This window comes from Myotis yumanensis, unplaced genomic scaffold (genome assembly GCF_028538775.1).
Source record: "Myotis yumanensis isolate MYYU_CA2020_CCGP unplaced genomic scaffold, mMyoYum1.0.hap1 SCAF_3, whole genome shotgun sequence".
NCBI classification, from domain to species: Eukaryota; Metazoa; Chordata; class Mammalia; order Chiroptera; family Vespertilionidae; genus Myotis; species Myotis yumanensis.
In genome coordinates this window covers 92,690,513-92,713,933 of record NW_027223754.1, presented here as the reverse complement: position 1 = coordinate 92,713,933, position 23,421 = coordinate 92,690,513, and the positions used below count along the sequence as shown (strand labels likewise).

At 39.4% G+C, this 23,421-nt stretch overlaps 1 protein-coding gene and 1 pseudogene across 1 annotated transcript in view; one reads left to right on the top strand and one right to left on the bottom strand.

The window, feature by feature from the left end:
• LOC139005070 (nuclear factor erythroid 2-related factor 3 pseudogene) overlaps positions 1 to 16,183 on the top strand; it is a 55,845-nt pseudogene extending 39,662 nt beyond the window's left edge.
• LHFPL6 (LHFPL tetraspan subfamily member 6) overlaps positions 1 to 23,421 on the bottom strand; it is a 266,102-nt gene that overhangs the window by 135,387 nt on the left and 107,294 nt on the right. The gene's annotated exons all lie outside the window — the stretch shown is intronic.

Genomic DNA, 23,421 nt, shown 5'->3' with positions numbered 1-23,421 from the left:
TGGACAGAACCTGGCTACAGAACTTGGCTGTAGAACCTAGACAGAACATGGCTGGCGAACCTGGATAGAACCAGGCGAGAGAACCCAACCATGCTGATCAACTGAACACTGCCTCCGTGTCCTTCATTCTTCGCCAACTCCGTCCACACCTTTGGGGACCCCTGGATCTGCTGGGGTTGGACCCCAACAATACAGATTAGCTGGTTATATGCTATATATTGAGATTTATGCATGTATTGTACCATATGTATTACATATTGGTTAATGTGAGTAAAATCATAGAGTTCTTGACTTTTTATATCTGACATTTCATTTTAGCATGAAAGTCTCAAGATCCATCCATGTTGTCACAGATGGCAGCATTTCATTCTTTCTTATGGCTGAGTAGTATTCCATTGAATATATAACTAGGTTGTTTCCATGTCTTGGCTACTATGTATAATGCTGTAATGAACATAGGGATACATATATCCTATGAATAAATGGTTTCAATTTTTTTGGGTAGATACCCAAAAGGATTTCTGGGTCATATGGTAACTCTAAGTATTCTGAGGAACCTATGTATTATTTTCCATAGAAGTTATAAAGGTTTACATCCCCACCTGCAGTGCATGAGGATTCTTTTCTCTCCACATCCTTTCCAAAACTTGTTATTTCTTGTCTTATTGATAATATCAATTCTAACAGGTGTGAGGTGGTATCTCATTGTGGTAATTTGCATTTCCCTTATAGCTAGTGAAGTTGGCCATCCTATATAAGAAAGAGGTAATATGCAAATTAACCCTCACACCCTCACAAGATGGCTGCCTATGACCAGGTTGGCAGGGGGGTTAGTGGGGGACGACCAAACGACTGAGCAAGCAGGATGCATGGGGCAACCAGGCCGGCAGGGGGGCCATGAGGGGCGACCAGGCTAGCAGATGGGGGAAGTTAGGGGCAACCAGGCCAGCAGGAGGGGCAGTTGGGGGTGACCAGGCCAACAGAGGGGGGCAGTTAGGGGTGATCAGGCCAGCAGAGGGGGGCAGTAAGGGGTGACCAACCTGGTGGGGGGGCAGTTAGGAGTGACCAGGCCGGCAGGGAGGGGGCTGTTGGGGGTGACCAGGCCAGCAGCAGGGGGCAGTGAGGGGTGATCAGGTTGATGGGGGGGAGGGGACAGTTAGGGGCGACCAGGAGGCAGGCAGGTGAGCGATTAGGAGCCAGCGGTCCAGGATTGTGAGAGGGATGTCCGACTGCCGGTTTAGGCCCGATCCCGGGCAGTTGGACGTCCCCCAAGGGGTCCCAGATGAGAGGGTGCAGGCTGGGCTGAAGGAACCCCCCCGCATGAATTTCCTGCACTGGGCCTCTAGTCTTTTCATATATCTGTTGGCCATTTTGTATGTCTTCTTGGGAAAGTGTCTGTTCAGGCCCTAGCCTCCCTTTTTTAAAAATTTATTTTAGAGAAAGAGAGAGAGAGAGAGAGAGAGAGAGAGAGAGAGAGAGAGAGAGAGAGATTTGTTGCTCCACTTATTTGTGCATTCATTTGTTGATTCTTGTTATGTGCCCTGCCTGGGGAATCAAACCTGCAACATCAGCATATCTGGACAACACTCTAACCAACTGAGCTACCAGGCCAGGGTAATCCTCACCCATTTTTTAACTGGATTTTGTTTTTGTTTTTGTTATTGAGTTGTACTCATTCTTCATACATTTTAGATCTTAGCCCCTTATCAGTGGCATTGTTTACAAATATCTTCTCCCATTTGATTGGTTGTCTTTTTGTTTTCTTGACAGTTACTTTTGCTGTGCAGAAGCTTTTTAATTTGATGAAGCCCCATTCATCTATTTTTTAAAAATTTTTATTGTTGGAAGAATTACAAATGTCCTCTTCTTTTTTCTCATTGACCCTCTCTACCCCACTCCCAAACCCCACCCTAGGCCCTACTGCACTATTGTCTGTGCCCATGGGTTATGCATATATGCATATAAGTTCTTTGGTTAATCTCTCCCGCCCTACTGCCCCCCCACTTCCTTCTCAGATTCATCAGTCTGTTCCATGCTTCTATGTCTCTGGATCTATTTTGTTCATCAGTTTATTTTGTTCATTAGATTCCACATGTAAGTGAGATCATGTGATACTTGTCTTTCTCTGAATGGCTTATTTCACTTAGCATACCAGTATACTCTCCAGGTCCCTCCATGCTGGCAGGTGTGAGGTGTCTGAGATTTTAGTGCCTATGTTTGTTTGTTTGCTAGGATTTTAAATGGTTCCATGACTTACATTTAAGTCTTTTATCCATTTTGAGTTTATTCTTGTGTATGGTATAAGTTGGTGGTCTAGTTTCATTTTTTGCATGTTCCAATTTTCCCAATACCATTTATTGAAGAGAGTGTCTTTACTCCATTTATATGCTCTTGCCTCCTTTGTAAAATATTAATTGAGCCCTGACTGGTTTGGCTCAGTGGATGGAGTGTCGGCCTGTGGACTGAGGGGTCCCAGGTTCGATTCCCATCAAGGGCATGTACCTTGGTTGTGGGCACATCCCCAGTAAAAAAATCAATAAAATATGTTTAAAAAAATATTAATTGAGCATAATAGCTTGAAGACAATCCAATTAAAAAATGGGCAAATAAGCTAGACACTTCTTCAAAGTAGACATATAGATGACCAAGATACATATGAAAAAAATACTCAACATCACTAATCATCAGAAAGATGCAAATTAAAACAACAATGAAGTACTACCTCACAACTGCCAGAATGGATACCATCAATAAATCAACAAACAGCAAGTGCTGGTGAGGATGTGGAAAAAGGAGAACCCTGGAGCACTACTAGTAAAAAGACCCTTTTCCAAGGAGGACAAATGGCCAAGAGACATATGAAAAAATGCTCACATCACAAATTATTAGAAAGAAACAAAAACAACAGTGAGGTACCACCTCACACCTGCCAGAATGGCTACCATCAATAAATCAACAAACCACAAGTGCTGGCAATGATGTGGAGAAAGGGAAACCCTAGTGCACTATTGGTGGGAATGCAGACTGGTGCAACCACTATGGAAAAAGTGTAGAGTTCCCTAAAAAAATTCAAAATAGAACTGCCATTTGACCTAGTGATCCCACTTCTGGGAATATATCCTAAGAAGCCTGAAACACCAATCAGAAAGAATATATGCATCCTCTATGTTCATAGCAGCATTACTTACAAAAGCTAACACAGACAATAGTGGGCTGAAGGCCTGGGGAAAGGATGGTAGGGGGAGGCGGTGAGTCAATGGGGAAAAAAAGAGGGACATCTGTAATACTTTCAACAATAAAGATAAATTGAAAATAAAACAAAGAGGGGAACAAATTTAGGTATTGTAGTTAAATAAATTTAATTGGCTTTGACTTTCAATAGCATTTATGTTTGTATCACCAATTTGGCACTTAGCTGGCTTGTGCCATTATTGCTGTTAGTAATAATAACAGTTTGTACTTTTTTGCTATGTTCCAAGCTATGTAAGGCATCTCACAATATTTCTAGTCCTCACAACAGCCCTCTAAGCTTTCCTATTTTACTGATAGGAAAACAGACCCAGGAGTGTGTAACCTGCTCAAGGCCACAAAGTTCGTTGGGTCAGTGGCAGCATAACTGCTGAATGCAAGACTTCCAGACTCTCCCCATACAGCTTTCTCAGTGTCAAGTGTAGCTGTTTACAGGCCCTGTTCTCTTTCTTAATGAAACTAAGTATCAGTGGAGGGTAGTGGAGGAATCTTGAACGAGACAAGGACCTGGAAGTGCCATCGCTCATTGTCTTCTGTGCCGTGCTCAATAAGTACTATTGATTGAGTCTCCAGTCTCCATTTTGGTAGAGGATTTTTGTTTGTTTTAGTGTTGTTTCTACAGAAATGCCAGCTGCAGCAATGCAATTACTGTGTAGGAATAGTAGTGCTTTTGCTACCAACAGAAGTTGGTATAGTATAGACTGTTAGCTAATATTTTTTAAAATGCGGCCCTGTACTATCACTTATAAATGGGTAGCATACATACAGATCCATTCCATTTGCCTAGTGGAAGCAGTTGCTGGGGGGTAAAATGTATTACCCCCAGTGGTCATTGAGTATTCCTGCCAATGTGATGACTGCAGTCAGGGTGGCTCGCTCCACCCTAAAGATAGATTTGTCAAGAAGAGAAGCATTGCAATCTGTTACTACAAGTGGAAGTGCAACCTCGCCAGCTTGAAAAGCAGGGATCACTTTGCTCCCCTATTATAGAATAGAAAGAAATGCTAACATGCCAGAGTGTCTAACTTCAAAAGAGAAAACATTTTAGCTCCCCACTGCATTACTCTGCCTAAATGACTCAGAACAAGTTAGTAGCCATAGAAAATATTAAAATCGTGTCTTTGCTAATGAAAGATTACTAAAAGTTGGTTGAATATTCTTGATGATCCATTCAATGGCACTTAATCAGCACATGACAGAGACTCTTGTACAAAATCTTTGGAGGCAGCCACAGCTTACATAGGGTCAACATTCAATTCAATGAACTGCATATTTGCCCTTTTTAGCCAAAGAAGGATACGTAGTTAACTCACCGATAAATAAAATGCCAGCTGTTTGTTAGAAACTAACCCGAGAAGCTTTAATATCACACAGGCAAAAAGGGCCACTCTGAAAAAGCTTTCTTTCAAAAATTGTTAAAAATGATAAATGGACCATCAATCAGTTTGGAAAATATTATATGCCTCTACAACATTATTCAAGGAATGAACAGAATATGGAATAGAGATGTCTCAATTATCAAAACATTATAGTGTCTTTTAGCTTAATTTTTAGTAGACAAAGGATTTTCACCCTGAAGCTCTCCAGTCCTGATCTAGCTGCACTATTGGTTTCCTGGGCAAAGCACTTAAACTTCTTGCATATTAGTGTGTTCAACTGTGAAAATAAGAAAGATAATGACAACAATAATAAGGCTCAACACCTACATACCTCACTGACGTGTTTTATGAATTAATCATATTGGACTTTGAAAGTACTTGTATGCTTTAAAAGCATTCAACAACAGTTAGCAGATTTCCACATTAATTAATATATATGGTCCACAGAATTGCATCAAAGGCTTTGCGCGATAAAGTGCATGCAGGTTACTTTATGGGCAAGACTTTACGTAACATAAAAAGAAAAAAATATTCTTTAACTGCTTTTGCTATTTACCCCAGTTTAGTGAGAATTATAAACCTATCCAAGTGAAAGATCAGCCTTTGACAATTTTAATGAGATTCTGAGAACAGGTAATGGATAACTGATGAAGTGATTCTCCCTTTTATCCCAGCAGCTTGTTCTTTTTCTCACTCTCACCCTTAACATTACCACGATGACCTCTTCTCTCCCTCTCTCATATTAAGTCCTTCTTTTCCATCAAAGATGAAACGTCTAAGGCAGATTCAGGTTAGATAAACTCTGCTTCTATTACATAGCCACTTGAAGAAAATCTTCTCTATCAAATAAAGCCATAATTATGTCATGTTAGATCATGTAATAGACTGTTAATTGCAATTAGTTTTATCCTGACACATGACCCCCATAAGACTGTCAGTGTCTAGGACCAGTCCCTAGATTCCCACTTCCTGAAGAGTAACATGAGCTCTCAATAATAGAGCTCTCCGATCCAAGACCATGCAATGAATGGTGCTAATTATTTTTTAAAGTCTTTAGATATTTATCATGGTGCAATTTTTCAAAAATAAATTGCCACCAATACCCCCTACTTAGACTCAACACCTGTGATTTTGTAGATATTGCTTCAGATTCCATGTCCTTCATTATGAATTTGGAAGATGTGCACAGAACTTCCTTAATGGAAACCTGTTCAGTTGATATGGCTCCTATGCCTTCCTTGATCTGTTGGCTTCACTTTTCCTTTTGCCACAACTCTCATGCATGAGTTGACCCAAATCATTTAAAGACTCCTGTCTCTCCTCTCTTATGAAAACATGTCTGCCAACAAAATGTTCAAAGCTGATACATTCTTTGCTGCAGAGGGTTTTGTGGTTGATGTTCATATCATAACTAGTGTGTAGAAGTCACTGAACAATAACATTAGGACCTAACCATTGGAAGATCTAGGAAACTACTGCACAACCCTGAGTAGTTGCTTTGCAAAGCTGATAGTTTCTTCAATTTCATAAGCTAAAGAATCTCTTTGATGGAGCAATGACCTTGAAGTCAGGGGATCTGGATTTTGGTCCCAGTGCTGCCCAAAAGCAGGAGCAGTGGGACCTTGGGCAAGATACTTCAGTTCCCTAAGCTGATGCTTCTTCAAAAGGTTTGAACGTGATAATCTCTCAGCTCTCTATTGACCTTAAAATATATGTATAATAATATGATTCCATGAATTTTCATATGCATGTTTATTTAAAAGCTATATAAAAGAATGAAGAAATCTGCTATGATTTGTTTATTTATTTTTTGAGTGACTGACTCTGATTTTATATACAACCTTTGGAGAGCTGAAATAAATTATAAACTTCTATTTAGAGAGCCACAAAAATGAAAACAAAAACAAAACAGTCCACATTAACAGGAAAAGTAGCAAACATGAAATTAAAAGTAAGCACCAGTTCAAATAAAATCCAAACTGCTGTTTCTGTCCCAGAAGTTGGAAAGCTAGAGACAAAAATATAAAGAAATAATAGCTAACAAAAAAAGAAAGATATAATAATGGAATACAGAGGATCCTGTGGGGGATTTGGCCTCTCCTTCTATCCCTTTCCTTTTTATTCACTGATCCCAAAGGACACAAGAATTGTTTAGGCATATTTTTTTATGCCCTGAATAAATAGGACAGAGTTGCAATACAAGTACAAATGAAGAGGAGACTGAGTTCATTTACCTGGTCTTAAAAGCTATTGTTACCACTTGCAGGTCTGTTACTAGTCCTAGCTGTCTTTCAGTGCTACCCATAAGGAAGGCACTGTACCAAAATAAATGTTTCTCTGACTGAGACTAAGGGCATTCCTTTTCCAATTAATTAGTTCAGAATTTTCTATTTTTATTAACACTAATCACGTGGGCTGGAAACAGGAAAGTCATTTATCATGAGACTATGAACTATCATGCCTCTACACTCCATATATCATCCTTAGGTATTAAGTTAGAACATGAAATGACTGCACCCCATTTTTCCATCTCACATTCATATTTGTTAGTAAAAGAAAGCAATGGAAAGCAGTTGAACTCAATCAACTTTCAGACTTAAAAGAAAAATAGGCCTTTAGGAACAGATATTGTAGATCAAACAGGGAAAAGTATATTTTCCAAGTACTTTCACTGTGTTGCCTCAAGACCTTGCAACGTATTTTATTAACATAAAAATACATCTCAAGTTAATGGATCTCTTCAGAATTTAGGGTGTGAGGCTCCCAGAACCTCTTTACGAAGCTGTATTCTCAGCTTAAAAGCTCTTACACTCTGACCTGTGATTTTATTTAACAGGATTTAGTGAATCTAGTCAATCATATATGATATTTCTCTTATAATTTTATTTTTTATAATAATACCTTTTATTTATATTGCATTTTATACTTCTCAAAGCATTTGTTGAATGATCAAAACATTTCACTTATGGGCATAAAGAGAAATTATGCTCATTTTAGAAGTTAGGAGTAAAGAGAGAAGAGTTGTGGTACTATAAGAAGCAAGGACGTATCTCCTTTCAACAACCATATTGGGACTTGTTTATATGGTCACTCCATGACCCAAATATTATAAACTGCTTACTACCTTTCAAAACTGCTGGGCATCAAATTAATATTTATAATGTGTCAACTAAGTGCCAGGCAGGAAGCTTGGGCTGGAGATATGAGAAGCTTGTAAATGTAATTGAGGATTTTTTTTGGTAACTCACCAGGTTATACTGTTATACAGCCAATGTTAAGACCAGTAGTGCTGTGGAAAGAGTTCAGGCTTCAGGAGCCCAACTGACCTGGAATTAAAATACTGGATCAATTGTTTACCAGCTAAGTGATCTTGGGAGTTATTTTACTTTTCTGAGCTTCAGTTTCTTCAACTGGAGCCAATGAAGAAAACCTCTCAGGGCAAAAGTATAGGTAAAATAAGATAATGGCTATAAAGTGGTTGGTACATGATACATATTTAATGAATAATAACTCTATGGAAAAGGGAGAATAGAGGGAAAGAGATAAAGATGGAGAGCTCAGCCAACTTAATTCCTTGATACCTTGATAAGACTAGCATTATGAAATGTGATATAACAGACCCTAAAGAAGGCTCTTTCATAACCCACCACTTCGAAACACATGTGTGCAGTGGCATTTACACCTCCCAAATTCAGAGAAGGACCAACTGTCTGTATGACAAAGAAAAACACCCCTCCTGCACAAAACAGACTGGGTTACTCACCAGTAGAGAGCATAGCAAAGAGTGTGCATCTTCATGAGTCTAGAGACTGAATACAATCACCGCAGGACAGCAGGCAATCTGTTTGTGAAAAGGTTAATTGTACTCCATTTTAGAAAACAGATGCCTTGCTGGCTACCACAGAGATCCAGATGTCACTCATTCCAGAGGCATTTTCAATGACAGGACTGCGTGAAATAGGGTTATTACTTTCCAGGAATCCCTGAGTGTAGCGCAGTCCACAGAAGCAAAGGCCATAGCATTGCCAGCATTTCTGGTGTGCAGGCTGCAGGTGGCCACAGAAAACCTCTGTACTAACTTAAATCCTAACACTCCCCAATCTAAAATTCAAAGGCCTATCTCAAGTCTAACTGCTGGCTTTAAATTGCAGAGCCAGAAAAATCGAGCAACTAACCTTCAGAAGGAAGTATGAATTTAGTGATCGATCGTTTCACTCATCATCTTGACAAGTAAACTACTTTCCAAATCCACTAATGGGCTTTAAGCCAAACTCCCACTTACTGAAGTATCCTCAAAAGGCAGACTGGGTCATGATTCAGGATTTATGGTAATGTGGAGCAAAAGTGAGGTAGGAAACTGGCGATCACTAAACCACAAGGGCTTCAGTTACTGGCACTGACTGAGACTATGGAGAGGAAAAGGTCAAGGTGAGAGAGGTCTGAAAGAACTGATTTTATTCTTGATACATGGGCTCTACTAACTTCACCATGATTGAGGAAGAGAAATTAAGAGAGAACACTCCTATTTACAGGAACTGTACCAAATTCCCTGTAAAGAATTTCATGTCATCCCTAGAGATGTTCTCATGCTACAGTTGCATGAGGAACAAACCTCTTAGGAGAGCAAAGGGTACATTTTCAGAACACTTGGTTCAAATTTACTAGCATAAGTAACTTCTCTTGTGCAATTAGATGTCTTTTTACTTATTACAGTCATGGGAAAATTCATTTGGAACTAATAAATTTTTTAATATTTTTATAGGAGTCAATCAGTGATAAGACTTTCTGCTTTGATTTCATATTTAATCTTCTGATATAATGACAACAATCCCAAAAATGGAGGAGAAGCACACAGCTGTTTAACTTAGGGCTTATTTTTTCCACTCTCTTTATAGTGTTGAGAGTGCCAGAGATGATAGTAATAACATCTGATTTGACTTGAGTGGCAATCTTTTCAATTTAATAATTCTGATGTCATCTTCTCTGTCATGCTGTCAAGTTTAATTCCCACTCATACCATGATTAATACTCTAGTGAAAACACTGCCTGATTTTAGTGCTCATACACACTTGTAAAGCTTTGCTCTTCTCAGCTACAGTGGAAGCTTCTTCAGTGAACCAGGATAAATCAACCCCACCTAGAGTTTTATCAATTACTAGTATAAACCATTGAACATTCCCATTTTACTCTGAAACTTTATTAACCTATGGTGCATTTAACATTTTAGTATCACTTTATTTTCCAAATGTTTTTAGAGATTCTTCTCAAACCATTCAGTGACTTTCCCAAGATCAGAGTTATCTATTGTCCAATTAAGAATGAGCTGAAAACTTTGTTTCTCAGTCAACTGCTTCATTAAGATAAAGACCATTTACAAGCACCTGCCCTGTGGGCTCAACCTAGCTAATAGGGGTTAATCATGTTCCAAAGTTTTGCACATTTCCATCTACATATAGGCAGGGGGTATCAGGATATTTTTAATTTTAGAAAGCCACTTTTCCTCCTGAGATTTATTTATTTCAAAGGATAAAATGAAGGAGAGAAAATCAGTAGAGAATGAAATTCTGAAAAATTAGAGTGTGAGGCTATGGTTAGGAAATCCAAAACAGAGCCTGGCTCTCAATGCTTATAGCTAGCTACAATGGGAGGGATATACAAGCCCTAAAATACCTAGTTTAACAAAGGAAACAGAAAGGCACAGAAGCCCTGCCAACTCTGTGCTAAGAAGTCAAGGATGAAGGACACAGGGAGCGAATGTCTGAAGTTTACATCTCGGGCTGTAGGATGGACAGTGCCTCTTGGATCTCTCACTAGCAACTCCAACACCTCCCATGGTGAAATGTGAGGCTCGCAGTATCTCCAAACTTCTTAACTTCACCATGACTATTAAGTGCACGAACCAATATCTTTCCTATACTCCAAGCATGACAATGAGGTATGTTTCTTTGAAAAATGAGGGTAATTATTTCTTTACAATGGTGGTTAAAGTTGGTCCTCACTGGTTTTGCAGAAATGACTCCAAGTCAGGCCTTCATTAGTCTGTACCTGGATCTGGGCAACAGCCTCTTTGTTTATCTTCTTTTCTCTATTCTTCCTTACTTCAATATTTTTGCAACCCAGGACTTAGGCACCCCTTTCCAATACCTACACTTCCAGGTATTGGAAAGTACAGTGAGTGGAACCACCCCACTCCCACTTTCAGCCCAGGAGGTTCAGGTGTCAATGGCTCTATTCACCCCTTTCCAAGAGAGACATGGATCTGGTCTAGCATATCTAAACCCGAAGTTCAATTCTAAGACATCCCCTGGGTTTCTGAGAATCTTATGTAGGCCTGAAGCTCATGGTCACCAGATTTTTGTCACAAGAAGGGTAACTCCCTGAGAAAGGAGCTCTGGTAGAGAGATGGCAAGAAGGGGAGGATCCACAGCAGACTCAAAGACTTGGACTTCAGTGATATGAGCCAATAAATTCTCCTTTTTAGTTCCTTGAAGCTGAAATGATCCTCACTGATGCAAATCATACACACTTCTGACATGACATTCTTACTTGAAAGCTTGTCTAATGTGCTGTTTTGCTCAGGATTTTCACATTGTTTCTTCAAAATCCAAACTGGTCCATTCTTTCTTTCCAAATTCTCCTCTTTACAATTTGGTCCCTTTATCTGTAGACTAGAGGCCCAGTGCACAAATTCGTGCACCAGTGGGGTCCCTCAGCCCAGCCTGCACCCTCTCACAATCCAGGACTGCTGGCTCCTAACCACTCACCTGCCTGCCTGCCTGATTGCCCCTAACCACCCCCCTGCCAGCCTGATCACCCCTAATCCCTCTGCCTGCCTGTCTCATCGCCCCTAACCACTCATCTGCATGCCTCATCGCCCCTAACCCCTCTACCTGCCTGCCTGATCACCCCTAACTGCCTCTGCCTTGGTCCCCGCTACCGTAGCTTCATCCGGAAGGACGTCTGGAATAATGTCCAGAAGGTCTTTTGGCTGTTCGGTCTAATTAGCATATTATGCTTTTATTATTATAGATGTGCCAGCTTCCCTCTCCCTTGACCCCCAGTCCTGACACAGTGCTGTCCTCAAAATCCCTTTTCATCTCCTTTTGCAAAAAAAAAATTAGTCTTTTGCATCTTTAAATGCTGTTTTTAAAACTCATCCAAATTCTTCATTCTACTTCTCATAAGCACTTTTTAATTTCCTATATTCCATTAGTATGCACCTGTCAAGGCTCAGGGCAGGCTGTCCCCAAATATCCCATAATGGCATATTGATTACTTTGAATTAAAATTACTTGATAAGCAGCCAGTGCAAGAAGGGCACATTGACCCTCCTCTGTCTCCTTAAATGCAGAAAATAAATCTCCCCTGTGAAAGATGCCCTCCTTGTTCCAAGGGGTTAGAGTTAGAGAATCCAAGGCCAAAAAGCCTGTATAAACAAGCCTTATCACTCTTTACTAATTTATTACCACAAGCCCCATGTCTGTTTAGATTCTTTAATAATGTGTAGCCAAACATAAGCTTCTTTGTCCAGTCCATTAATCACAAACTTATTGTTTCATTTTCTAAAAAGTATAAAACACTGACTGGTTCATCATTTCTCCCTGAACATCTTTTATGTCTTCCATGCACATGAATTAAGTTGGTTTTCTCTGGTTAATCTGGTCTTGTGTCAATTTTACTATTAGTCCAGCCATAAGAACTCAAGAGGAGTGGGGGGTTGGAGGAGCTTCCTCCTCCCTGACACACCTGATGATAGGTTAATGTGACTTCCTCAACTAATTACTTAGTTTCCTTAATCAAATTATAAATGTCTTAAGAAAAGAACCATGAACTGTATAATGATTGTTCTCAAAACTTTAAAAATTTATGATTCTCTTTTTGATAACTAAAAAATTCGATGCCTATTTTAATATTATCTGAAATTTCAAAACAAATTAAACATGGTTACCAAAACCAAGCTCAACATTTGTTAAAATACTCAATATGCATTTTTAAACTCAAGTTGGCCAATAAATTTGGATTGTGTCCTCAAGACCAGTATTTCCCAAACTCAGGTGAACACCAGAATCACCTGAAAAGCTTAGGAAAACTCAAGATTCCTGGGTCTTACCTCCAGAGCTTGTTTTTCAGTAGGTCTAGGGCAGATTGTAAGAATGTGTACTTCCCAAGTGATGCTGATACTCTGGTTTGAAGACCAGTTTAAAACCATTGCCCTGTAAGCATGTCCTCCTTCTCTCTACCCTATTTTCCATAAGAGCATGATCACTGAGTTCTAGATCCAGCACTCCATCTCTGCCTCTCTATGACCATGAGAAGTTATAATATGAGGCAACAGAGCACAAGGCTCTAAGTCAAACTCTGTGGTCACACAGAATAGGTTCTAGATCTTGCATGGTGCTGGATGGCCCTGATTTGGCAAATTCCTTACTCTCCCTAAACTTCCATTCCCTAATATATAGCATGGCACAATAATAAACTTACATCACAGGATAAGGATTAAAAGTGAATTGCTTTTCACAATGTTCAGCACATAATAAGTGCTCAGTAAATTCTGTTATTACTGGTGTTATTGCTGTTAGCAACAGGAAGTTAACAGTCTTCTGATTTGCAGTCCAGGATTCTTTCAACTCAGCCACAATATCTCATATATGAAGATACCTTTCATTATAGTACTGACCTCTAATATTATCCTTTCCAATGTCTCATTCTATTACTCTGTTATATTACAATGTTTAAAACTGCCTTACTTTGAACAACCCATATTTTTTTCATTATATCAGAAAATGATTTTTTTCCTTCAGCCTAATTCAATTAAAACTCAAATTCTGGAAAGTTTGTGCATTAAAACAAATTGGACACTGGGCTAAAATAGCCTCATTTCCTCTCCCCCTGACAATTATGAATAGTTTTCCTACAAAATATATTGAGGCCTCCCATAGGCTCCATTTAGGAAATTCTCAACCATATTACCACCATGAAGGATTATTACTTGGGCATTTCACAAAAATACAAAAGCAAGAGGAAAACATGGTTAATTGTTTCCTGCTGTCTTTCATTTACCTACATGAAGAGTGCAAGCTGGATGGGACCTTACTCTTACTGTGGTCATGGAGTTTCTGAAGAGGCATCAACCATGTGCTCAAAAGCTTAAGTGAACCAGGGCAGAGAAGCATGATGCTAAGGAAAACAGGAACCAAGAACTAATTAACAATAACATTTTTTTTCATGCTTCACTATAATTAGTCAGATCAAAGGGGACCTGGGCTTACAGCTTTCACCAGGCCCATACGACTTTCTGAGAAGTTAACAAACAGCCTTGCATCAGGACTAATTGTTCACAGACAGAATTTGTTTTCTTATAAATCATTCCCTTGTGAATTCTTTACCAGTTATTTCCAGTTTAAAGTGCTGCACTTGAGAAAATTTGCAGAGGAGTATTTGCTGCATGTTGTAGATTGCTCATGACCACCTCAAAACAACCCTGGAAGGTAGGCATTGTGGCTCCAGGTGACATGACTTTAACCATGCCTCATTGCTAAGAAGGAACAGGAGATGAACTCAGATCTTTTAAAAAGTCAGTGATTTGCAAACACTTCTGATTACAAAAGAATTACCTGAGCTGCTTATTAAAAATATCATGTTCTGCTGAGTTTGACCAGGCTCTACTTGGACCTGGGCATCTTACCTGCTGTTCCCTCCAGGATGAACTGCTTCTCAGGGGGTGGCCCAAGGAATCCTGCCTAAACTGAGCCCCTTTTGGCCTCAGGAGAGTTGGGGCATGTGAACCACCTGCACCCAAAGGCCAGGAGCTGACCCGTGGTGAACGCCGAGGGGCAACTGCTCTGGGAGGTATGTGTACGAGGGGTTCCCTTCATCCCCCTGCACAGGCATGGACTGACCTGGTACCACTGCTGCCTCTTCGGCCCAAGACGTAGGTATTTGTATGCATGGGTGGGTGGAGGGAGGCAAGGACCTCGGAGTGACTACAAGTAGTTCTTTGGTCACTGGGGAGGAGAAAGGCACATGTGAAACCTAAACCTAGGGCTCAAGTACCTGATTCCAGCTGATGTAAGAGCGAGGAGAAAGAGGTACTAAGAGCTATGGGTCGCAGTTCCCAGCAGGAGGAAAATGAGCAGTGTCAGCCCAGAAAGGAAAGTCACCACAGCAGAAGAATGAAGATGAAAATACAATGACAGATAAACCTGAGTGGGAGGCAGAAAAAAAAACGCTGAATCTATAAATGAGAGACATCTAACTGGGTCTGACGCATCTGTCTCCCTGGAAGAATTATTTCCGTTGTTTTCATCACAGCTGGGAAGCTGTGGAGCATCTCACTGGGAGATACTCCTCCTGTTCAGGAAGTATCAATGATGACATGAATTCTTTAGCACTTCAAAGCATAATTTTAGCCAGGCTGTAAGTCAAGGTGTGCATCTCCATGAGGCCATGTTGCTGTGCCTGACAATACATTTAGAAGAGGTCCAGTAGCAAGGATTCCACAGCCACAAGGACCATTTCTGCAGTTAAATTCTCCTACCACCAATCCTGAACTCACCCATCCTGCAACTAATTTGACAGGATTTCTTCCACTTGTTGACCATCAGATGAAGAATATAACAAGCCAAGATCTTCTATATGACTGTGATATAAATATATTTGATGAGATAAAGCTAATGTCTTTGGCTACATAAGAACGTTTTACTCCAATGCAAGTCTCTTGCTTTTTTGAAGAACTGGATTCTGATTCTGGGCTTTTCTTAAATCCAAGCCACAGTGGCACCTCTGTCACCAAGTCTAATTCCTCTATGTGTGAAGAAGATGCTATAGGTTCTAAAAAGTGACCTCGAATCCCTTTCCCATAATGCCTTAGAAGGGGCTGTAGGAAGCTACTACTCAGAGTCCAATAAGCTTTGTCCCATGGATTATAGGAGTGATTCTGGTTTTCCTGGGGACCTTGTATTTCAATACATATTCCATAACCACACTTACCACTTACAGGCAGGTGCGCTAGAATCCACTTCTGAATCTTTTTCATGGTCTGAGAAGTCACAGATAAAAAGGAGTAGGTAGATACATCAATGACATAGACAGAAACTTAAGCTATGATGAATGCTGTGCTAAAACTCTGCACATCCCTTTTTTGGCAGCTAAAACTGTCTGGATGCCTATTGATTCTTTCAACAGCATGCTAAGGAGGTACTACCTGACAGATTTACAAGTGTCACTTATCCATGATACTAGATGAAAAGGAAAAAATTAAGTTGCTGCTCAGAACTGTCATAAGCACAAATGGAACATAATTTTGATTCCAGAAGATGATGTATGTAACTTGCAAGCAAAGAAAGAAACCCTCAAGAGAGAGGGAGCCCAGTGTAATAAAACAGCAACTGCATAACATTTGCATAATATTTTTAGTAGGTTAAGAGGTGATGAAGGTAGGCCAGTCAAACCAATATACTCTTCAATGCAGCCATGACAAAAGTGTTTTGATTGTACCCAAGGAGCTGGTGACCTCAGGCCACAGCAAGGAAACGCAAAAGGAAGAGAAAAAGTGAGAGAAGAAATTGAAGATGGATTCCATTAATATGTATAAAGTAGTAAGGTTCAGAAGATGATGTATGGATCGAAAACCACAGAAACTGTTTCAATAGTTAGCTCAAGTGTTATATAAGCATTTTTAAGTACTGCTTCTTGAATCACTCAGGTAAGGCTACATTTTGAAGCTTATATGGACAGAAGTTCAGGACTTCAAGATCAGACTTGTGGGAAATCCTGGGAAAGCCACAAATTTTTGTGAAGTCCTTCTGCATTATATGCACAATTCATAAACATGCATAAAGAATAGGCCAACATGAAAACTTGATATGACTATCCAGTCACTTTGGTAACCATTTTTTTTTTAGTAAGATGGTCACTTCAAAGAGAGCAAACACTGGATGTAATTATTTTAAAAAGTATTTCAGTTTTTATGACTTGAAATGCAGCTGGTCTTAACATATGTCTACTGATGTGTCTGTCCCAAGCACCTAGAATATTCTCATTTAGTTTATTCAGTCTGAAGTATATAGTGAGCTTTTTCAAAAGCTATTTTATTTTAATCTTTATGAATACTTAAATTCATAAAGTATTTCTCTGTGGGAATAAATTTTATATTTGAATTTATAAAAATTAACTTTTCCCTGATATACAGAAATTCTAAGTAAATTTACCTTGGATAGTTTTCCTCCAAATACCCACATGCAGGAATATAAGTAAATATCTATCTAGCAAATAGGACAGCATCTTAGACTCAAGCCAAACTGAAGTCAATATAGTATGTTAAACTGATCAGGGAAATCCCCACTTGGATTTATCAGCATACCATATGAAAAAAACAGTAACTATAAGTGGCCAAGCTCTAAACCAAGGTATCAAAAACAAAACAAAAAAAATGAAGCTTTAAAATATTAGAGTGCATTGGCTTTACTGGCTGAGAATAAAGACCTCTATGGTCACAGAAGGTTTTAGAGAAAGAACAGAGCTACCTATGCACAGGGAAATAGAACTCCCTGCCAAGTAAAGCCAGCCTAGAGGGATGGCCTCACACTCGTAACATTGATGTCTAATAAAAAAAAACTCACAGAGCTTAATGTGAAAACATTACAAGCCATAAAAGAACACAAACCAACAGTAGGGAAAGAGTTAGTAGATGAGCATAGGCCCTATAACGAAACAACTGGGAATACTGAAACCATATGAAACAAGACAGTAAGAGGCAAGTGTATTTGAAAATGAACTAAAAAAATTAATCTTAGAAATAATGGTATTGAAGTGAAAAGGAGTTATTAACATGAATATTGTTAGTCTAATGTTTAATTTTAAAATAAGAATCAAGGCTGTCAGATGTTATTTCTACCATAAGACTCATTTGCTTAATAATGTGAAATCCCAAGTTGGGTTGCAGAAATGCAGTGTTTTATAAGAGTGGATTTTATAAGAAACTTTTTCTCCATTAAAAAAATACACATTTTATTCTAGTAGGTCTGTATGAGGCTGGGAAACAGAATCTTTAAAAAGCTTCATGTAATTCTTATTTGCATTGTTTGGTAAACCAATTGCAAAATTTAAGAGACCATCCCAGGGTAATAATCTCATTTCTGTCACAACTCATATATATGTCAGTCCTCCGCCCAGAACCCTGAGTGATTCCCATTTTCACTCAGCATAACAGCGAGAATCCTTAAAATGGCCTACAAATGCCATATGAGCTGGCCACTCTTACTTCTTAGACACCAACACTCCCTCACTCATCCTTCTCCAGACACAGGCCCTTTGCCATCCCACAGACATGCCAGGAATTTCTGTCTTTGTGACTTGGCACTTGCTTGTTCCTTCTGCCTAGCACAATCTTCCCCTAAATATCCACATGGCCAACTCCCTCGCCCCCTATATGTCTGCTTAGCAGCAGCTCAATAAAGTCTTTCCTGATCATCCTGTTTAAAACTTCAACCTTATCCCACTCCTATAATTCCTAATACCCTTTACTACCCTTCTAACATGCCATTTAATTTACTTATCATGCTTATTATTTATTAGCCTTCTTCTCCTGCAACAGAGTAAGCACCATGAGGTCAGGGGTCTTTGTTTGTTTGTCTACTGATGCGTCTGTCCCAAGCACCTAGAACAGTACCAGGTATGTCAATAAATACATGTTGAATTAATTAATTAATGTAATTGGAACAAAACTTCATCCAACAATACTTAACTTTACTATGTCAATATTCTTTATTAGGTCAGTCCAATTCTATGCTATTCTATTAAAGTGTTGGCAGCAACTCACTACTCGATTAATGAAAAGCACTGACACAATTAAAACTCTGCTGCTTGTTTGACAATAACGTGGTGGATGCCCATTTATGTCATCAGACCAATTTCTCACAATGTGCCATTTGATCAGTCAAATACAAAAAGCTTCCTCCAAGGGTTAACAACTGTAATACTCCATGTACAAATGAGAAAGATGATAAAATTAGAAGTTTGGGCATATAATTCCTTTGCCAACATGCTTATTTAACTTTGAGGTTACACAGCAAAGTTGTAATAAACACATGAGTATACTAAACAATGCATCGGTGAGTCATCAAAAGAAATACTAACATGTTTCAAATTATATTAATTTAGTTACAGCAAAGAATAATGTTTTAAATAATGTTATAGTTTAATCAACATGTTTTGTGATTTCCTTTCAAAACTGTTCAAATGAAAGTACTGGTTTATTTTATATTAATAAATTCAGATGAACAACTTTAATAGACCCAATATTATAACCAATTATTTGTAGTTCTATCTTATGGGATCTTAAATATCCTTTAAACTTGGTTTGGCTTCATGTTTCAGAATTTACACTGTAAGCATTTGCCTACTATGTTAGTTTGCTAGGGCTACCATAACAAAGCACCACAGACTGGGTGACTTGAACAACATAATTTATTTTCTCACAGTTCTGGAGGCTAGAAGTCCGAGATCAAGGTGTTGGCAAGTTTGGTTTCTTCAGAAGCCTCTCTCCTTGGCTTACAGATGGCTTTCTTCTCCCTTGGTCTTTACATGGTCTTCCCTCTGTTTATGTCTGTCTCCTAATTCCTTATAAGAATACCAGTCATATTGGATTAGGGCCCAGTCTCATATCCTCATTTTAACTTGATTATCTCTTTAAAGAGCCTATCTCCAGGTCATATTCTGAGGTACTAGGGGTTAGGGGTTCAACATATGTATTTGAGGGAACATAATTCATCCCAAAACATCATATTCCTAATTCTAATACTTAAAACATACTCAGCAATAACTATATTATTTTACATCTTTACCTGCTGTCGTATATGTAACCAAAAGCTAAAAGAAAAATACACAGTTTCATATTCAATATGCATCACCTCCCTAAAATAAACAGAAATGAACTGGCTAAAATATAAATGAATTAATTAAAATTAATTTAACTATAACTAAGATTTCCACTTTTTCTCATCAACTAGGGAGAATAAAAGAACTTATATTTTCCTCAAAGCTCAGGCTTTCTTCCTAGATATTTCAATTAAGATTTACATAGGCATGTCCTTTTTTTTTAAGTCTACACAGACATGCCTTTTTTTCCCCCTAAACATTTTTTTCTGGGCACTGGTGTAAATTAAAAAGAGAGAGGAACATCATCCACCTGAGGGAGGATCAGTCAACCAATCTAGGAGGAAACATGAGGTTAAATTAATGGTTTGTGGTCAACCACATAAAGATGTTATCAACAGCAAACATGCTAGTGCCCAGCTAGTGTTGCTCAGTGGTTGAGTATCGACCTTGAACCAGGAAGTCACGGTCCCAATCAGGGCACTGGGTTGTGGGCTCCATCCCCAGTGGGGGCGTGCAGGAGGCAGTCAATCAATGTTTCTCTCTCATCATTGATGTTTCTCTCTCCCTCTCCCTCTCCCTCTCCTTCTCCCTTTCTCTCTAAAATAAATTTTAAAAAATGCTAGTAATCACTGCTATTTCCACATTATATAGAGTGGAATCTGAGTGGAATACAATTGTCAATAGCCAGACTTGTGTCAAGTCAAACATTTCCTGAAGGCCTACTATGTATATATAGATAAGGAATTGTGCAAGACCCTTAGGGAGATTGAGAGAGAAACTACTTAAAGAAGTGAGGAATTTTTTTACTTGGTGAATGAAAGAATTAGTATAAATATAAGAGCTGTCCACAAAACTTGAAGGCTCTCAGGCAGAGGAAGGACTTGGATTTATTCTCCGGCTCCAGAATACAGAGTTTAATTAATTGGTTCAAATCATGAAAGGTTGATTTTGGCTAAAAGACCAACTAACAGAATTATTCAGTAACATTGGGGTAGTGAGTTCCCTCTCACTGAATATATTCTTTTTTTTCCCCCCTTTTCCAGAGAGGAGGGGGGAGGAGAGAGAGATCCATGTGAGAAAATCATTGATTGGCTGCCGCCTGCACACCCCACACTGGGGATCAAGCCCGAAACCCAGGCATGTGCCCTGACCAGAATGGAACTGTGACCTCCTGGTTCACAGGTCGATGCTCAACCACTGAGCAATGCTGGCTGGGCTCACTGAATATATTCTAACAGAGGTTTGCAGGTGCTGTGGAAGGATTAATGTGTCAGGTAGAGAATAAACAACTTCCTTAGTTCCTTCCAAATCTGAAGAAGGAACTCTGCCCATTAGGTTTGCTGTTGGTAGAAATTGGGCTCTTCCATGGGATCGTGAGAAATGCATGTCAAGGACCTAGCCCAGGGGTGGGCAAACTTTTTGACTCGAGGGCCACAATGGGTTCTTAAACTGGACCGGAGGGCCGGAACAAAAGCATGGATGGAGTGTTTGTGTGAACTATTATAAATTCAAAGTAAACATCATTACATAAAAGGGTACGGTCTTTTTTTTTAGTTTTATTCATTTCAAACGGGCCGGATCCGGCTCGTGGGCCGTAGTTTGCCCACGGCCTAGCCACAGGAGATTGTGGTATGGCAAGGTGATTTAACTATGATGCAAAATCAAAGGAGTGCCCCTCCTGGGTTCCCAATGCCCCATCTTTGTCCATCTGCTATGAAAAAAGTCCAACCTTATCTTCATCAAGGCCAAGACAGAGACCACTGTCCACAGTTCCTGTTTCATATTAAGGCTTAGCCCTAACCAGTTTGGCTTAGTGGATAGAGTGTCAGCCTGCAGACTAAAAGGTCCTGGGTTCTATTCTGGTCAGGGGCATGTACCTTGGTTGCGGGCACATCCCCAGTAGGAGGTGTGCAGGAGGCAGCTGATCGATGTTTCTCTCTCATCAATGCTTCTAACTCTCTATCCCTCTCCCTTCCTCTCTGTAAAATATCAATAAAATATATATTTTTTTAAAAAAAGCTTAGTCCTTTGCAGCCCTCGAGATCTGTCCCAATAAGCAGTCAACTTGCCAAGCTTTCTCAGGCTTCTGATGGGTCCACCCCTAGTCAATGATCCCTCTCCTAGGTTAGACTGACAGGCCTCTATGGTCAAGCACCTCCCCCTGCACCATTTTGACTACTAGTTCCCATGTGTTTACCTCTCCCTAGTCCCTCTTTCCCCCTCCAATCCTGTGTGGGAGGGTAGGCTGTTCCCTACAAGGGGGAAGGAGGGTTGTGAAGCTGCAGCTTCCTGGTGAAACAAACAGCCTCATGTTCCTCACTTTTACTAAACTCAACAATGTCTGATTCTCTTTACTTCCTTCTTATTAACAGGTTCATTCTCTCTAAGGTTTCCAATGATAGAGTGCATTGTCTAAGTAATATTTTGTTTATAATATACACAAAATATTATTATCTATTCAGTGATGCATTGCCTTCTATCACAAAAGAATTATCCGAAATTTCTTCAGACCTTACCAGTCATTGTAAAGGATCTGTGACACATCCCTCTCTCTGTCCTTTACCACTAAACTCAGATCAAGTCTACAATCAAAACTAGCCACCTTGTCATGCAGGTGACCCTGTAAGAACCATCTCTTACAAACAAAATAACACCAAGTATATCACTGCAGGAAATGGAATGAAAATAACAGCTTCATTCTGCACCATTATCTTCCACACTATCTTTGTTACAACTTTCTAGGGAACCATGTGATAGTTTCCAATATTCAGCACTGGCTTCGTGGGCTTATTCCTATTTTGTGACCAACAGTGCAGTTAATAATTGTGATTAGAAAAACAAGAGGCTACTATAAAATATATCTGAAAGGAGACCTGTTGTTACTTCTGCTAATACCTTTGCTAAGTTTTTAACAAGGGGTAAGAATCCTAATGTTCAGTGGGATTCTTTGCTCACTAAGAGCAAATGTGAACAAAGCCCTCAGGGTTACGAGAACAGCAGTGGGAGTGTGGAATGGAAGACAGTGAACGTCTGACAAAGTTAAGTTCCATTTGATTTCACACTCTGCCAAGCAGTGGAAACCAAAATCACCTAATTTTCTACCCAGACAGGCTAGGATGATGATCCACAATAAGAAACATTTTTTTTCACTCTTGTCATTTATTTTATTTTATTTTTTGCCTGACACCCCCTAAATTAATAAGGGCGACCATCTTTCAGCAACTTAATCAGCAAAACTCCATCATTCTGTCAGCTGCTTAAGAAGGAAGTGTAAGGCAGAAAGCTGGGGTGGGGGAGGGTTGGATGGCAGAGAGGAAAGGAGGTAGGTTAGGGGTAGAGAGGGAGGAAGGGAGAGAAAGGTGTGAGGAAATAATGTGAGATCTCACATGTAATCTGAAGCTGAGGCAGCCATGTAATTACAAAGCTGCCTTTTCTTTCACTTGACAGCTTAAGAAAAGGAGGTGAAGAGAATCTTTAAAATGAAACATGACATTCCCTTATTAAATTTAGTCTCATTTAGATTTTAAATGGCTTAGTGCTTTGCATCTACTTCCACACTCGGTGCTATCAAAGGAGTAGATGTTTAGTAGAAAGAGAAACTGCATTTTTAAAAACAGTACCAGTATATGCATGTTTCTAAACAATTTCTTTATAAACATTTTTATGTTTATAAAAGCTTTTTATGTCATCCAAGCAATAGTTAGACACCATTAGTAAGTATAAATAAATGCATTTTAGCTTACAGAGAAAACGCAGGGTATGCCTTTTGTTTACAAATAACATGAGGCATAATGTGTGCATTGCATTAAGAATTTATTGCCCATTTCTGCTTCAGTTCCTCTCTACCGGGGTAGCCCAAAGAAACTGTACATCCACATTAGCAGTGCTCTGTGGCCTACATTAAATTGGAGCATTG